This window comes from Crotalus tigris, unplaced genomic scaffold (genome assembly GCF_016545835.1).
Source record: "Crotalus tigris isolate CLP2741 ecotype Arizona unplaced genomic scaffold, ASM1654583v1 scf7180000017731.4096049, whole genome shotgun sequence".
Lineage (NCBI taxonomy): Eukaryota > Metazoa > Chordata > Lepidosauria > Squamata > Viperidae > Crotalus > Crotalus tigris.
This window is the reverse complement of record NW_024096599.1, coordinates 605922-622139: the sequence shown is the minus strand read 5'-3', so window position 1 is coordinate 622139 and position 16218 is coordinate 605922.

Below are 16218 nucleotides of genomic sequence, written 5' to 3'. Positions count from 1 at the left end.
ACTGACAAAAGTAAAATTGTGATCTGAAGTTAGTTGTTTAGTTGATGATGCAAAGTTTACAAAATTATTTGTGGAATGGAAAAAGATTGTAGAGAAATATCATTTTTGTATCTTCTCATGGAAATGCTAAACAGTGAGGACACTCAGTAAAATTCAGTGATGGGCAAACACAGGAGAAATAAAAGGAAGCACTCGTTCACACACACGTTTAAACTACAGAATATCTTGATGTGTTCCAGATAACTGACCCTCAATTCCCAAAGTTTTCAGTAAGAGCTAAATGACCAGGAAGTTCCGTGAGTTGAAATCCATATACATGAAAGACAACCAGATTGGAGAAGGCTGCTGTGAAGTTGTTAGTACATCACTGCAGAAACTTAATCCCCTTTTTCAGCAATTGGTTTGACTTGGCAGAGGATTATTGGAGCTGTGTTGAAATATTTATTGCAAACAAAAATGAAGCCTTAAACACAGCAATATAAAGATGTCAGACTCTTGTTCTGGAGTTTAAATTCTAGGTTTTTTCCTTTCTGATCTTTTCAACTTAATAGATACTTGACTAGTATCTTTATAGCTTTGTGAGATAGCTGAGATGCCTACATAATAGATTGTTTTTGCATGGAAACTGTTGGCTCCCACTTCACCAATTTCAGTCCTTATATGAACAGACCTATGATGACCAATAGGATAACTTTAAAGAGATATATAAGACAATTGTGGCCAGAAGTGACATTGTTTTGTCTGTGCTGAGCCTCAATCTGTTACCTGCCTTCATTTTATTGCATTCAGACAGTGATTCAGCGTTTCCATAGTTTCCTTGGCACCAGCTGACAAATAGATAAAGGCTGGGTATCATCAACCTACTGAAGAAACCTAACTTCAGAAGTACAGTACAGTAGTATTTAGCATCAGTATGTCTTTAGGTCCCATTCTGGTTAATTGCCTGAGAATAATACAGTTAGTTAATGGTTATAAATATCCATTAGAGAGACAGCAGAAGCAAAGAAACATATTCTTCTATCCAGTTCCCAGCAAAGGATATTTATTAAGGAAATTAAATCTTTCTTTCTTGATGCATGCCTTGATAGTATGTATCCAGAACAGCGTCATTTGATAAACTTTATAACTGAATTGCCACCACTTTCGTGACCATGCAATATGTTTAATTCACAAGATTTAATAAATGCATTTATTGTATAAAATGTATTTAATTTCAATGCTATTAATATATCATACTTCAACACTTGAAATTTAAGATGTAGAAACAATTAGTATACATTAATGTACTAATGTAAAATTCTTATAATCTGGTTGATAGTATACATCATACATAACTTGCTGGCTCCTGCATTTTGCTAAAGCGATCACTATCTTTATTTCTTTCTGCCAATTAAAATATTTTTTTAAAAATAGAGAGTTTGTATAGTTTAGTAATGTTTGGTAAATACTAAAATCTTTACCACTGAACATAATGTCATCCTTTTTTTTTTTCAAAATAGTGTACATCATTCTCTCATACATGAAATTTCCATGCTTCTAGTATCAAACACATTTTTCTGTGTTGATGATAAAAGGAATGTGGCCAGTATTAATTACTTTAAAAGTCTACCTTAGAATAGTGAGAAAATAGCTGAAGTATATTATCTATTTGTAAACAGACTAGTATTAATAATAATAAGATACTTATATTTTTAACTGTTACTTGTATCCCAGCTGTCTTTTTTATATCTGGATAGCATTTTCTGGTATCATGAATACTGTGGTTTCCCTGCCATAGCACTACTTCCACTGGTTTCTTTTTACTAGAAAATTCTATCCACATTTTGCCTAATTGGAGCGAAATTGTATTTAATGTTGTCCTTTGACTTTTTAGAATGAAGTGTTAAATAACAATGAATAACATTTGAAATGGTAGCTCTATGAATGCCAAATTTCATAGTCTTTAATCATATTTTGAAGCTCAAGTGCTCAATGAAACGAGAAGGGCATGAAGTAAAAGCAGAACCACTTGCTATGGAATTCCTGTTAAAATAACTACTGTAGGTGTCCATTTTATAACAAAGGATATGCTTATTATATATATTCACAGAAGACGCTGAATTGTATTGGTTTAAAAGAAGCTATGCACATTTACAAGTCCTGAGTGAAATGGAGAAAAAAATGAGGACCTTTTTGCCACTGTATAGGGTGAATATCTACTGATAAATTATTACACACTTTTCTTACCACATTCCAATCTTTAAATCTCAATGTTCTTCCACATAATTTCTACTGGTTTCATCATCTGATATTCTGAGAATATCCTAATAAAAAAGAATTCTGTTTTTCCATGTTAAAAGATGTTCTTTTTGTTTCTATAAAATAACAAAAAAAATTGCAAGGTGTGATATCTACTATTGATTCCAAAAGCAAATGAACGCAGCAAAGGGCATGCTTAAGCCAACTTGTAACTTTTAGTGGGAAATGAGCTTCTTCCAAATGAACTGGAATATAAACTGGAATCTAATTATGAGTTGTTAAAAGAGTGCAGTAGGATAAATTGTAACTTGTACTGTAGATTTTAAAATATATTCAATGAGAACATATGTTTCAAACTAAGCATTTCATGGAAACACATCATATAAATGAACACGTGACACGGTAAGTAAAGTAGAGGAAAAGTATACTGAGCTACACAGGTATTTAATATTCAGATACAATTTAAGGTGCATTTTACACATGCAAGAAGTATCCAGTTTTCAAGACATTTTGAGCATATATTCACCATTTTAAAGGAATTTTTTTTGAACAGGAACCACAGGAACTTTGAACGGATGTACAGAATTTTTTAAGAATGAATGTGAAAACAGATTGCCAAAGATCAAGAACCAGAAGAAAGGTTTTTTAGAATTAGAATTAGAATTAAGATATAGAATAGAATAGAATAGAATAGAATAGAATAGAATAGAATAGAATAGAATAGAATAGAATAGAATAGAATAGAGCTGGAAGGGACCTTGGAGACCTTTTAGTCCAGCCCCCTGCTCAAGAAGGGGAACCTATATCATCTCAGACAAGTGACTGTCTAGCCTCTTTTTAAAAATCTCCAGTGATGGAGCGCCCACAATTTCTGGAGGCAAGCTATTTGACTGGTTAATTGTCCTCACTGTCAGGAAGTTTCTCCTTAATTCCAGGTTGCTTGTTTCTTTGATCAGTTTCCAACCATTGTTTCTTGTCCTGCCCTCTGGTGCTTTGGTGAACAACGTGACCTCCTTTTCTTTGCGGCAGCCCCTCAAATGCTGGAATACTGCTATTATGTCTCCCCTATTTCTTCTTTTCTTTAGACTAGCCAAACCCAAGTCCTGCAGCCTTCTTCATATGTTTTAGTCTCCAGGCCTTTGATCATCTTAGTTGCTCTTCTCTGATTTTTTTCCAAACTCTCAACATCTTTTTTGTGATATGGTGACCAAAATTGGCTGCAGTATTCCAGGTGTGGTTTTACTAGGGTTTCATAAAGCAGTACTAATACTTCATGTGATCTTGATTCTATGCCTCTGTTTATACAATCCAGGATTGTATTAGCTTTTTTGGCTGCTGCTGCCTCATGTTAAGTGATCATCCACTATGATTCCAAGGTCCCTCTCAGAGTTACTGTTTTTAAGCCAGGTCTTGCCCAATCTGTACTTGTACCTTTGATTTTTCCTGCCTAAATGTAAAACTTTGCTTTTCTCCACATTGAAACTCATTTTGTTGGATAGGGCCCATTGTTCAAGTTTGTCAAGATCTTTTTGGATCCTTAGTTTGTCTTCTGGGGTATTGGCTACTCCTGCCAGTTTGGTGTCATCTGCAAATTTGATGAGTTCCCCTTCAATTCCCTTATCTAAATCATTGATGAAGCTATTGGAGAGTACTGGGCCTAAGATGGAACCTTGTTATACCCCATTGCTTACTTTTCTCCATGTGGATGTAGTGCCATTGAGGACTACTCGTTGAGTATGATTTGCCAGCCAGCTACAGATCCATCTGGTAGTGATGTTGTCTATTCCACCTTTTTCTAGCTTATCAAGGAGTAGGTTGTGGTCTACTTTATCAAATGCCTTACTGAAGTCTAAGTATACTACATCCACAGTATTTCGCTAGTCAGTTTAACTAAACACAGTGTCATAAGAATCCATGGAAATTGACAATGAAGAGTGATGGATGGCTTCTGTCTTTTAGGATGAATCATCAACAGTAAAGCAAGAAGCAGTCAAGAAATACATTGCAGACTAGCACGTGACAGAGTAGTTTTGAAGGCTTCAGAAAAGATATTCAAGTAAAGGTGGAAGGAAAGAGAAGAAAAGGACAATCAATAGCAGGATGGATGGACTCTGATTCAGTGGGAATAGATGCATCACTGGAAAATAGGAAGGGCTTGATTTGGGGTTAGATGATTATGGATAAAATCTGTCTATGTGATCACTAACAGTAAACACTGACTTGATAGTATGTAATCAATCAAAATAAATCCAGATGAGTCATATCAAAATGTGATATCTGTTTCCCTTGTAGTAAGCTCAAACCTACTAGGCATACAATATTTCTGAACATCATAATACTAGTCTGAGGATCCTTAGGTTCCATTGAGGAGATATGTCTTTATATTACAGTTTATTTAATTACTTATTTTAGCATTTCAATAGTATGCCCCAATTACTCATCATAAGGAAAACATCAAATAAAATTAAAGGACAAATATACACATCCCAGATGGACATTATAAAATGTTCAGGTAAGGCTGAAGGTGTGCCACTGGCTGCAGCTGATAAGGTTTTTTTATCTTTAAGGATTTTTTTTTCACAGCTGTTTTACATTTGGCTTCGCTTGGATGGTCTTGGCTTTCATGATGCAGTACAGCAAAATAAATATTTATGTAATAACATGCAGAAAGATTTACATGAGAGTATAGATAAGTGGGAGGGAGCATTGTGACAAAGGAGATGCATTTGATCCAGACAGAATTGGTATTTAATTCTATCAACCAGATTTCATGTAGTTCATGTAGCTGTTGCTCCTAATATTATTATTTCTAGCACTAATACTTAGAGGAAAAAGAAATAAGATATTGGAAGAATGTGGGGAAAGACTAAGAGGGTTCTTTGTGACCACTGGCTTTATAACCATAATAAAGATTTGATTTAACATTCTCATGAAGAACTCTGTATTAGTAGTCCTCAACCTACAATCACAACTGAGCCCAAAATTTCCGTTTCTAAGTGAAACATTTGTTGAGTTTTGCCCCATTTTGTGACTTTTCTTGCCACAATTCTTAAGTGAATCACTGAAGTTATTAAGTTAGTAATATGATTGTTAAGTGAATCTGGCTTCCCAATGACTTTGCTTGTCAGAAGGCTGCAAAAGGTGATCACAGAAAGCTGCAATAATCATAAATATGAGTCAGTTGCCAAGTGTTTGAATGCTTAACATGTGACCCTGGGGATGCTGCAATGATTGTAAGTGTGAAAATAGCCATAACTCACTTTTTTCAGTGACCTTGTAATTTTGGACAGTCACTAAACAAACTATTTTAAGTTGAAGATTACCTGTATATCATATTTAAGATATTTAAGAAATGTGTTCATGGGAAAATCCTTTTGCTATTTCCTATGTAAAATGGATATTGAAGAGTTAAGTTATCATTTTTGCATTATTCTTTCTTAAGGCCCTTCATATTGTCCCAGTATTGCATTCTTACTGTTCTCTGTTTCTTTGCTAGAGAGTGCAAATTCTTGCCAGCTCCTCACATTACTGTGGCTCATTTGGAATAAAGTGCCTCCTATCCTTCTGTAAGTGGTCTACAGTACTTAGTGCTACATTCCAGTTCCTTACAACCATGTACAATGGAATATAAGTTCACTGATCAGGAAAGATTATTTTATTTCTAATTATTTAATTGATTAATCTGTTAACGACTATGTGAAACATGGTTGAGGCTATTTCCAGAATAGTTATGTTGTCTATGGTTAATTATCAGTTAGTGCAAAATCCTTGGCGATTTGCTATGAGATTAGTTATTTTATGTTATTTATATTGTTTATTTATTTGTTTATTTGCATGGAAATTTTTGCCAGCTTTGAATTGACAATAGCTTCTTCTTTTAAATTTTAGTCTTTGAAACTGAGATTGCTTAAAGATTATGATTTTTCTGAAGATTTGCCACCTTTACCACAGGGCTTTCTCAGTGAATATTCTGGGTCTGCAAGATAATTATATTTGGGTTCCAAGTTTCCCTCAGCTGGTTTGTTTTTACTTCATCTTTCTTGAAATTCCATCACTCATGAACAAAGTCCTGCTATTGGTATCTGACCCTGGCAGTTATAGCACTGCCAGCTTGATAATCTCTGGTTTTTCATACAATCATTTTTCAAGCAGTAAATCAACTTTCAGCCATATCCATATACAGCTGACATTCCTTCTGGATGATCAGTAGAATCAACAAGGGTGCTGATATTCTCTTTTAACACTGCCCTACGTTAGCATTTACCCTTAGCATAGTTAAGTAGGTACCAGCTACTTTTTATCTTGAGGTTGAGGAACCACTGCATGCACTCAATTTCAATAACATATTTAAAATGAAAATTTCAAAGAGTGCCTTTGATTTACATAAACTATTGTTCAAAATATGTTCTCTCTCAATCTCTCTCTCTTTCACACACACACACACACACACACACACACCTCTTGATTAATCTGTGTAGGTTAAGACTCATTGCCAATTTCTTGCTACATTCTGGTCCCATCATTCTCAGAATATTATAGACTTTTCCCCTCTCTTGTGGCAGATGGTTCTGAAATTAATCTGTATCTAAAATTAGTAAGAGTCATGTGGTGGAACAATTAAGTTGTCCTGGTTCTTTGCTGTCATGAGGAACCATTTACTCTCCCTGATCTCTCCACATTTCTCCTTAATTCTGAAGAAGGATTATAATTGCATTTGCATGTCATGAAAATCTGTCAGACACTGAATGTATCTTCAATATGAGCAAACATATGCTGGCTTGCAAAGTAGTCTCTGGATTAAAGCTTGCATAAATAGTATGAACATGCTTGAGGTACAACTGGTTTGGGTTTGCTTGTGAAATATTGCCAAAAATGTGCCAGAATAGATTTGTGAATGAGAAAAGCTCCATTTATCTCAATGGTCATTTAAATAAAAACAGAGTGATTCCTACAAAATGATTTATTTACCATTAAACCCTTCCTCATTTAAGTGTGATCATTGATTATTAGTATGATTTTTATATGGTTAATAAAGAACAATTTCATATGGAAACAGCTGTGTTGAATATATAGAATTTTTACATTGTCTTTCATGACTTAAACAATTTGCCAATGTAAGAATTACTTATGCTACCCCACCAACAAAATTGTTTTGTGAATAGTTCACATGCAATTATTCTCCCTCTCATATTCCTTTGATTTTTCTCTTTTATATATTCTTATATATTATCTTCTTAATATAATGCTTAATAAATTATACTACATGAAAAATTATGAAGCAATAAAAGTAGCTGTCTATTTAAAAGATACAGCTGTCAGCAATTATTGCAACTGATATCAACTTAAAATAGCAATGCACATCTGAATGCGTATGTATATAACCCACAATATAACATCATATTGTTAAGTGTATGCACTATATTATAGCCAGTGAGACTGATGCAATAATGATGTTTTTATTAAACAACAGAAAGGGAGGAAATTGCCATTTTAAAAAACAAATATACATGTATTTAACAGGAAAAAATGTGCATGTTAGAGAAATAAGTTGAATTCTCCAAGATTGATGATTTCAACAGTGCTTGTTAAATGTTAGCAGAAGAGAAATATTAGATAAGATCTACTTCCTATACTCTTTTTGCATGAATGAGCTTGACTGCTTGAATACAACATTATTATATACAAAATGTTTCACTTCAACTATTTTAAAAGTTATTATGTTTTACAAAAACATAATAGATGGAACCAATTCTTCATATCAGAATTCGTAATACTAATTTTGCTAGTTACTTGCTGGTGAGATGGATGGCATATAAATTTAATAAATAAACTAAAATAAAATATTTACATGCAGGGAAAACTATATTTCAAAAGAGCCATCAACTAACAAAAGTCTTTAAGTTTTACATAGCTATTATTCATACCCCTTTAAAAAAACTGGGTACAAATACAAAGAAAGTTTAAGCACAGTATCCATTTTATGTATCATTATATATTTTTTCATTACAATATTATTTCCATACCTGGGTAGCAAGAATCTGCACAACCACTAGGTTGGTAAATCATCATCATCATCATCACCATCATCATCTTCACCACCACCATCATCATCATTATCATCTTCATCATCATCATCTCTTATCTGTATTGTTTTCAGCCCAGATATGGTGACCCTGTTTGTATGTAGAGGCTACAATAGTACAACAGTCATTTTTTGCAAACAAACAGGATACAAAACTAGTTGTTCCTATAAAGACCTCTATGGTTTAATTATTGCAGTTATGAAATATGGATTATACTTGTGGCCTATCCACCAAAAAGGCAAGCAGCATGCCTTTGGAAGTTGCTATGGTTACAGTGGCCTAGTGGAGCATGTTCTGAATCACTTTTGTTTAGCACTTTATTTACTAGACTGAAATTCTGCTTTATTATTATCTCATTCACTTCTTTATTTCCCTTCTACCCTCTATTCCACCAGTTTGCTCTAAGTCTCTAGTTCCTTCTTCTCATCTTTCCAACATTAACATATTTGTCCTTGCATTGTGTTGTTTTCAGAGTATCAATTTACAGTACCCTGTTTGTGCTGCTAATTATTATCACATAAAGTGCTATTTTTTTCAAACAGATGTCTGGCAGATATGCTTGGCTATACCCAGCATCATGGACATAATGGAAATTCTGTCCCTCCTTCAAAAAAGAAGGAAGGAAGGAAGGAAGGGAGGGAGGGAGGAAAGGAGGGAGAAAGGGAAGGAAAAGAAGAAAGAGAAAGAAAGAAAGAAAGAAAGAAAGAAAGAAAGAAAGAAAGAAAGAAAGAAAGAAAGAAAGAAAGAAAAAGAAAGAAAGATGGTAAGCACAAGGTTGGAGAACAATAACAATTTTGAGGAAGAAAAATCTAGCTACCCTTCCTCAGTAGACTATTGATATACTGTGTGTGTGTGTGTGTGTGTGTGTGTGTATTTCAATCAATATATATATAATGATTTATATTGTTCAATTGATCATGCATATGCTGTTTGTTTCACTGTCATTCTCTAAATGAAAAGGCTCAAGATAATTTACAAAGTACAAAATAATGAGAGAAAAGATATGGTTTGGATGCTTCCACCCTTGTAGGATAGGTAATCAATACCATCATTTCTACTTCCAAGGAATCTTCCTATTTCCTTTTTCACAAGTATAACTTAATTTATACCTTCTATAACCATTCTAACATTATTACCCATCTTGCTCCATTAGCATTCTGATCAGTCTTACGTAAGTAGTATTTTAAAAAAATATAATCTGTAACTATATAGAGAATTTTAATCAGCAGTTTTGCAAAAGACAAATCTTTTTACAGTTTCTGGGTCAGTAGAATACATTTTATATTTTGTTTTTGCTTTCTAGAAAAAAAAATCTTTTAGCCAGTATAAGTAAAAATGACTCAGAAAATAAAATTCATGACTCTTTGGCATTTTTCCACAAATCTATATAAGAATAATGTGATGGTAGTAATTACTAATTATAATGATTGCACAACCAAATACTTATTGGTTCAACCAGTCATAGCAGCAGTTCTGGGAAAGCGTTCATAATATCATATAACCTTAGCAGTGACTTGGATAAAAATCACATCAACTATCCCAAGAGGATGAAACTTTGTTGAAGAGGACAAGAGTGAATTATAGAGGATGAGAAATTAATTATTTTCAATTAATGAATGTATTATTAAGATCTTTTAAAATAGAGGACAGTCATATTGAGCGGGTTTCTTAGCCAAATTATAAATCAGCTCAATAGTTATGAATGTTTCTTCATATGTTCAGACAACGTCTTTGCATAGAGCAATATATTATATTTGCAGCAAACATCTTGGATAGTGCCAGCACTAACAAATTTATTTAATACTTAGAATACTTGGACAAAAATAATTCTATGGGAAAATATGCTTAATTCTAAAACTCCACAGCATTATGAGTTAAATTAAGTTCACATAGGAATGATTAATTTCAGCAATTCCATTGCAGTGTGTTGGCAATAAAATACAATATAAATGATTACTTTATACTTTACAAGTTAGGGACAACATCCTGAGAGCTGATCCCCATTTGGCTCATAATACAGGTGCAAAATTTATTGTGGTCACAGGAAAGAAATCATTGACATGAATACCAACAATAGAAACACACTGCCATTAAATAATATTTGATGAGTATATAAACTGCAATTACATAGAACAGCCTCAAGAAAACATACACTTAGTATTCTCATTATTGGTTTCCTTTGACCTTTTTTATTCAACTAAATGAGCTTCCTTTTGTTAGACTGCATGCTGATGTCTAGCATTTCTACACGTGTAGCAGCAAATTATCCATTAATAGGCCAAATTGCCTTGATGTTTCTCATGTTACAAATACTATTATACATAAGTGGTGTCAGCTACTGAGATGGTAAATCATAAATAAAAATAATATCAGTTGATGTATTACTAGCTATGTATAAATTGAACTCATGATGGGAAAACAATGGGAAATAAAGAGATATTACAATTTTGATTAGATAAAATAAAGAGAATAAAATCAAAACATATTTTATTCAGTTGTAACAACTGATCTCAATGATGCCATGGCAGATGAGCAATGCATGGTTAAAGTCTTGGGACACATAATTCCATCAGTGATGCCATGTCTGGAGTCTTTTTGGATTTGGGCAGGCTGAAAATCCAACAGATCAAATAAATAAAAATTCACATCTCTTTTTGAGGTTGTAAAGAGAGGAAGAGACCAGAAAGACTAGTAAAGAGTAATACTGAAAACAGAAATGGAAGCAATTTGTCAATGTAAATAATAGGCAGAATATTTATACAGGGTGGCAGGAAGCATACTACCTGGAAAGACTATTGCCTAAAATACTGGCACACAATTGCCAGACAAACGGTTTGAATGGATCAATGGTCCAAACTGGTATAAGGCAATTATATCAATTGACCTCTTTCCAACTTTCTGCTATCTTTCCTTTCTGTAAGATAGAGTTCGTGATGTTTTGTAAAGGTTGTAAAAGTTCATTCTCAAAACATTTATAATAAAAGTCTGATAATCCATCTGAACTTTCCAGATCTAGGTACTTTTCCAGGAGTAATCTTTCAAACAGCTTCAGAAATTTCACTTATTTTTATAGGTCCAATCATAATCTGTAACTCTTGATAAATTTTGTTTCTTTGGATCTCCATATATCATCCAGGCCTAAATTGTCCATCAAATCAAAGAAATTTTCGGTAATTTGCCTTGAGTGATTTTTAATATTTTTCTTAGAAATTCTAATCTCCCCATAAATCCTTTATGAACAGTATTTTATCCTAATTTGGGGCTTAAATCCTCATAATTGAAGTCTTAGACTTTTAGCTTTAATCTCTCAGTCAAAATTAAAGATTAAAAATGAAACTTTTAAGTTAAGGGCATCTGCAGTTCACTTACTGTTGGTTTTGGAAGATCCTTTAAATGGAATGGAAATATTAATAGGTAAATTAAAGGAAGTTTGTGTATTAGCAGGTTTCCAGATGGATAAACAGAAGCCAAAGATGTTAACAAAAATATGAAGCGAGAAGATTATGTCTGATCGATAAATAAAATGAGTTTTAAAATTGAGAAGATAAAATATAGGACAAATAGGACAAATTTCAAATTAATTAGAAGTTATTTTTCTTTCCTTTCTATTTTTCTTTTTACTTTTCCGATTTCATATATTTTTAGCTTTCTCTTTAATTTCCTTTTTCTTTTTCTTTGTATTAATTTATATTTGTTTTTAAACTTTTAAAAAATTTGCAATAAAATTATATAAGTAAGAGTCTTAAAGCTGGGGTTCTGTAGGAGTTACACCAGAACTACTCTCAACTCTGTATGGATTCGTAAAAGATGATTATGGAAAGAAGAGAGATTTGTTTAATATTATAGGGAGTAATGTTATTGGATTTGTTTATATTTATGATGAAGTTTGGAAGTAACTTCTTTAAATATCTTTCTTATCTTTCCTCATTTTCTTTTTATACTTTTTATTCTTTCTTTCCATTTCTGAGTTTAGTTTGTATTTGTTTTAATACTGTAATGAAAATCTTTAGTAAAAATATTTCTTAAAGAAGTACTTTATATCAGAATGCGAAATTTGTATAAAGTTTTGTGATTTGGGACACTTTAATGTAAAAGAAAAATAAAATTCCTTCTCTTTAACTTTGGAGGTTCAGGGCACTGCTGCCCTACTGTAATCTATTTGTCAGAAGTCCTTTCCACACCCCTGGCTCTAACAAGAAACAAGCCATTGAGTTCACAGGTGGTTGGTTTATTCACAGAAAGGTCTGGCATGCGGTATGCAAAGAAACAGCAAACGAAGTTAGCGCTGGGAGCAATTGCCTCTCAGCGCTCTAAATACATGCCTCCCGACCAGCCCCACCTCCACCCACCTAGCCAGCATCCAGCGTGCGTGCCAGTAAGAGCAATCAGGCTGGGATGTGAGGCAAGCTTCTGGCTTCCTGCCGCTTCTTCGCACTAACCAGCTGTTCGGCGGGACAGCCACGGAAATGATGGCCACCAAGCTATGCTCCACAGGGTCCCCCTTCCAGCATCCAGGTTATGGGGGAGGGAAGGGGATGTTACTGCTGTCTCTGTTGCTGGTCCCATCCACTACTTCCAGATGCCTCCATCTGATGGTCTTGTCCCCTCCTCCCCCATCCTACAGGGGATTGACAGTTGGCTCCTTCTACCAGGGCTCTACCTGGAAGGTAAGGAAAGATGTGTGATTAGTCATGAATGGTGGCTTACAAGGATTCCATCGGTGGAATAGTCTCAGCGAATGGAGGGCTTTTATGTCCGCTTCCCCCACCCATGGGTATATGGTATATGATTATTTTTACTAGAACTTCATGATCTGCTATGTGAAGCTACAATGCCACTGAAATTCCACGTTCTATGTATATGGCAGGAGATGCCAAGATCTATAAATGTAGTACACCAGTCCTCTCACCTTAGAATGCTGGGAAATCCTGATTCTGCTCTCAAATACTGCATTCCAGTTTCTGTTCTACTTTGTAATCCATTGCAATTGGTTCCATTGCCTATTCTCTATTACTGCTGTTGATTACTTCTTGGTGAGGTTTTCAGTTCAGTGACATTGTTCTAATTGGGGTTAGCTTATTATAGCATGGGAAGAATTTCCAGGTGGATTAGTTGGACCTTTGGATGAATGTGGAGCACTTATATGTAATGGCAGGTCAGCAGAAGTGCTTGAGCCCACTACAGCATCCATGATAATATGTTTGGTTATTGCAGGAACAATCACCTCCAAAAGGTTTCTGTCCATCCTTGTGGTCATTGAGAGAGGGGATGTTTGGATGGACTTCGGGGAACAAGGGGAAGAGATACTGCTTACAAAACAATCAAATAAGAGAGACAAGAGCTTCCAGTGGCTTAATCAGAGAAAGAAACTTAGGAAGATCTCATCCTAATGGATCAAGCAGTTAAAAGTGGTGATAGGAAGTTTGTATTCACAGGCTTGCAAGATTCTGTTATTGTAATCCTACAGTAAAACAGAATTAGTTCATCTAATCATGTTTCCTATCTGGTTTACCTGACAGGCTGACAGAGGAGAGGATGATAAGAGGCCAAGGCAGTCCTTCTCTGCTGTGGCCAGCACTTTGAATCACCTTGACCCCAGAAAGTGGGTTTTCTATTCACTACCAACTTTTCGCAAGACAGTTAAAATAATCTTATTCAGATGAGTTGCTGAATTTCTGTGATGCTGTTGGACTGCTTTTTTTGTTTGGGATGTTATTATTGCCCTGCGTTTGATAATATGGGTTGTTCTGTGTTCTATGTTTCTTGGGATTTTTTATGTTATGTTCATAAACATCTCAGAATCTTAGAAGATGGCGAGCGTATAAATGTAATGTAATGTAATGTAATGTAAGCCTAAGCTATTTCTTCCCCAAGCATTCTCTCTTTAAAGCTTACATACTCCCTTTCCACTGAGACATTTGAATCTGATCCTTGTGGTCATCCATGGAAGACTGAAGAAACTTCAGCCTAAAGCTATGAAAAATCACTGTTAGTCAGTGAAATAAAAAACAAATCCAACCATTAATCTCACAAGATTGTCTTCAGATTGTTGAAGAGCTTTATTTCTCTAAGGATTGAAAAGGAAAGCAGTTGAGTATGTAGAAAATCATCATGTCCTGTTTTCTAGCTGGATAGAATGTATCTTCAGGAAGAGTTCAGAAAGTAGAGTATGGGGCAGTTCCTGCATAAAGGAAGAGAAGCTATAGAGTTCCTGCCATTCCCCCTTTGTCTTCTCCTGTTACAAGGTACTACCATGGTTCATAGAGATTGCTAGGTATTTTCTATTTTCCTGAGGCTAGCCCCAGAGACCTGTAATTCCCTTCACCCTTACCAGCTTCTGCTCATTGCCTTTTAGATGCAATTAAATTGCACAGCTTGACTGGGGGTATAGCTGTTGTAATTTATTGCATGAGCTACACAGAGACAGAAAGACCATACCTGAAGAAAACTATTCTTGGAAAAGTCCTATGAATGAAAATAGAGTTTCCCACATGGAGTCTAATGTGGTTGCAATCTTTATTTTTTTTTTAGCTATGATTCTCAACTTTTAATATGAGCAGAAATAATAGCAGATGCAACAGGAATGGCATGTTGCATATTTGTAGTGAGTAAGGAAAATGACCTTCATGGAAAGAAAGAAGATTTGTTGTCAAGCCAACAAGAAGATAGACATTGCAGAAGCTCAGACGAGGGGGGGAATTTACAAAAACTCTCAGACAAGTACCCCTCAACATATAAAAGAGGGAAATGGGAAGTACATTCACACTTGCATGATTACTCTTATACAGCTGACATCATTAGCCCATGCTTGACTGTTTTAATTAAAACTTTTTGCATGACAAAGGTTCAACTCCTGTCACCTCCAAGTCACAGGACAGGAATATGTTCTTTGCCTAAGGTCCTACACATTTGCTAATGATACATGACTACCTGCATAAACAGTTTGCCATGATAGAAGTAATCTTATGGTTTCTATTAAAAAAATGGGGACATATTTTATGTGATAAAAATGAATAGGAATCTGTGTGTGTTTTTGTAAAATAGTGGCATTTTCTGAGTTTAGAGTCCTTGCACAATTTTTCAAATACTAAATCAACCATTCTTTTTCACATAAAAAAGTTAAAATATCATTGAGAGATTTTACTTCCTCTTATCACAATTGTGACTGAGCAACACTGTTCATTCAGTTTATGAAAGGTCACCATTGTAACAGGTGACCTTTCATACTGGCATTATTGCTTTAAACATAAACTGCTTGAAATCACAGAAACTAGGCTATCATTATGGTTAAAAACAAAATAAAATATCAATGTTTTGTTTACTGCACATCATATGGAAAAAGTGTAGTTGTACATGTGAATTGATGGGATGGTTTTTTTTCCTGCAAAATGTAAATATATTATGACTTGAGAATATTTGAACTGTGGGAACTTGAGGACTATCACCAAATTCCAGGACATAGTGCAACCAGCCTCACTGAGGGCATCTCCCATTAGTTTCTAGTCCATTTGACTTCACAAATAATTCCAAGGAAGAGAGCAGGCCTTGATTATTGAAACCATCATGCAATTATATGATTGCCCAATAGCAAAGTCCCCCTCGTTAGTTGTTAACTGACTAAAATATACCACAGCAAAAATTAGGCTGACTTGAAATGAACAGTATTCATTTAATTCCAAAAGTTGACCTTCATGCTAGGGTAATTTCAAGGCTAGAAACCATTCCCTGCAAGTAAAGGTACATATAGTACAAGAAGGTTATATTACAGTAACTTTATATGGGACCAAATAAGCAGTATCCCAGATACTGGTCATGAAAATACTGCATAGGAAACAAATACATTTAAGATTTCTTCCTGTCTCTATATTAAAGTTGCTATATGGATGGAAAAGGAATA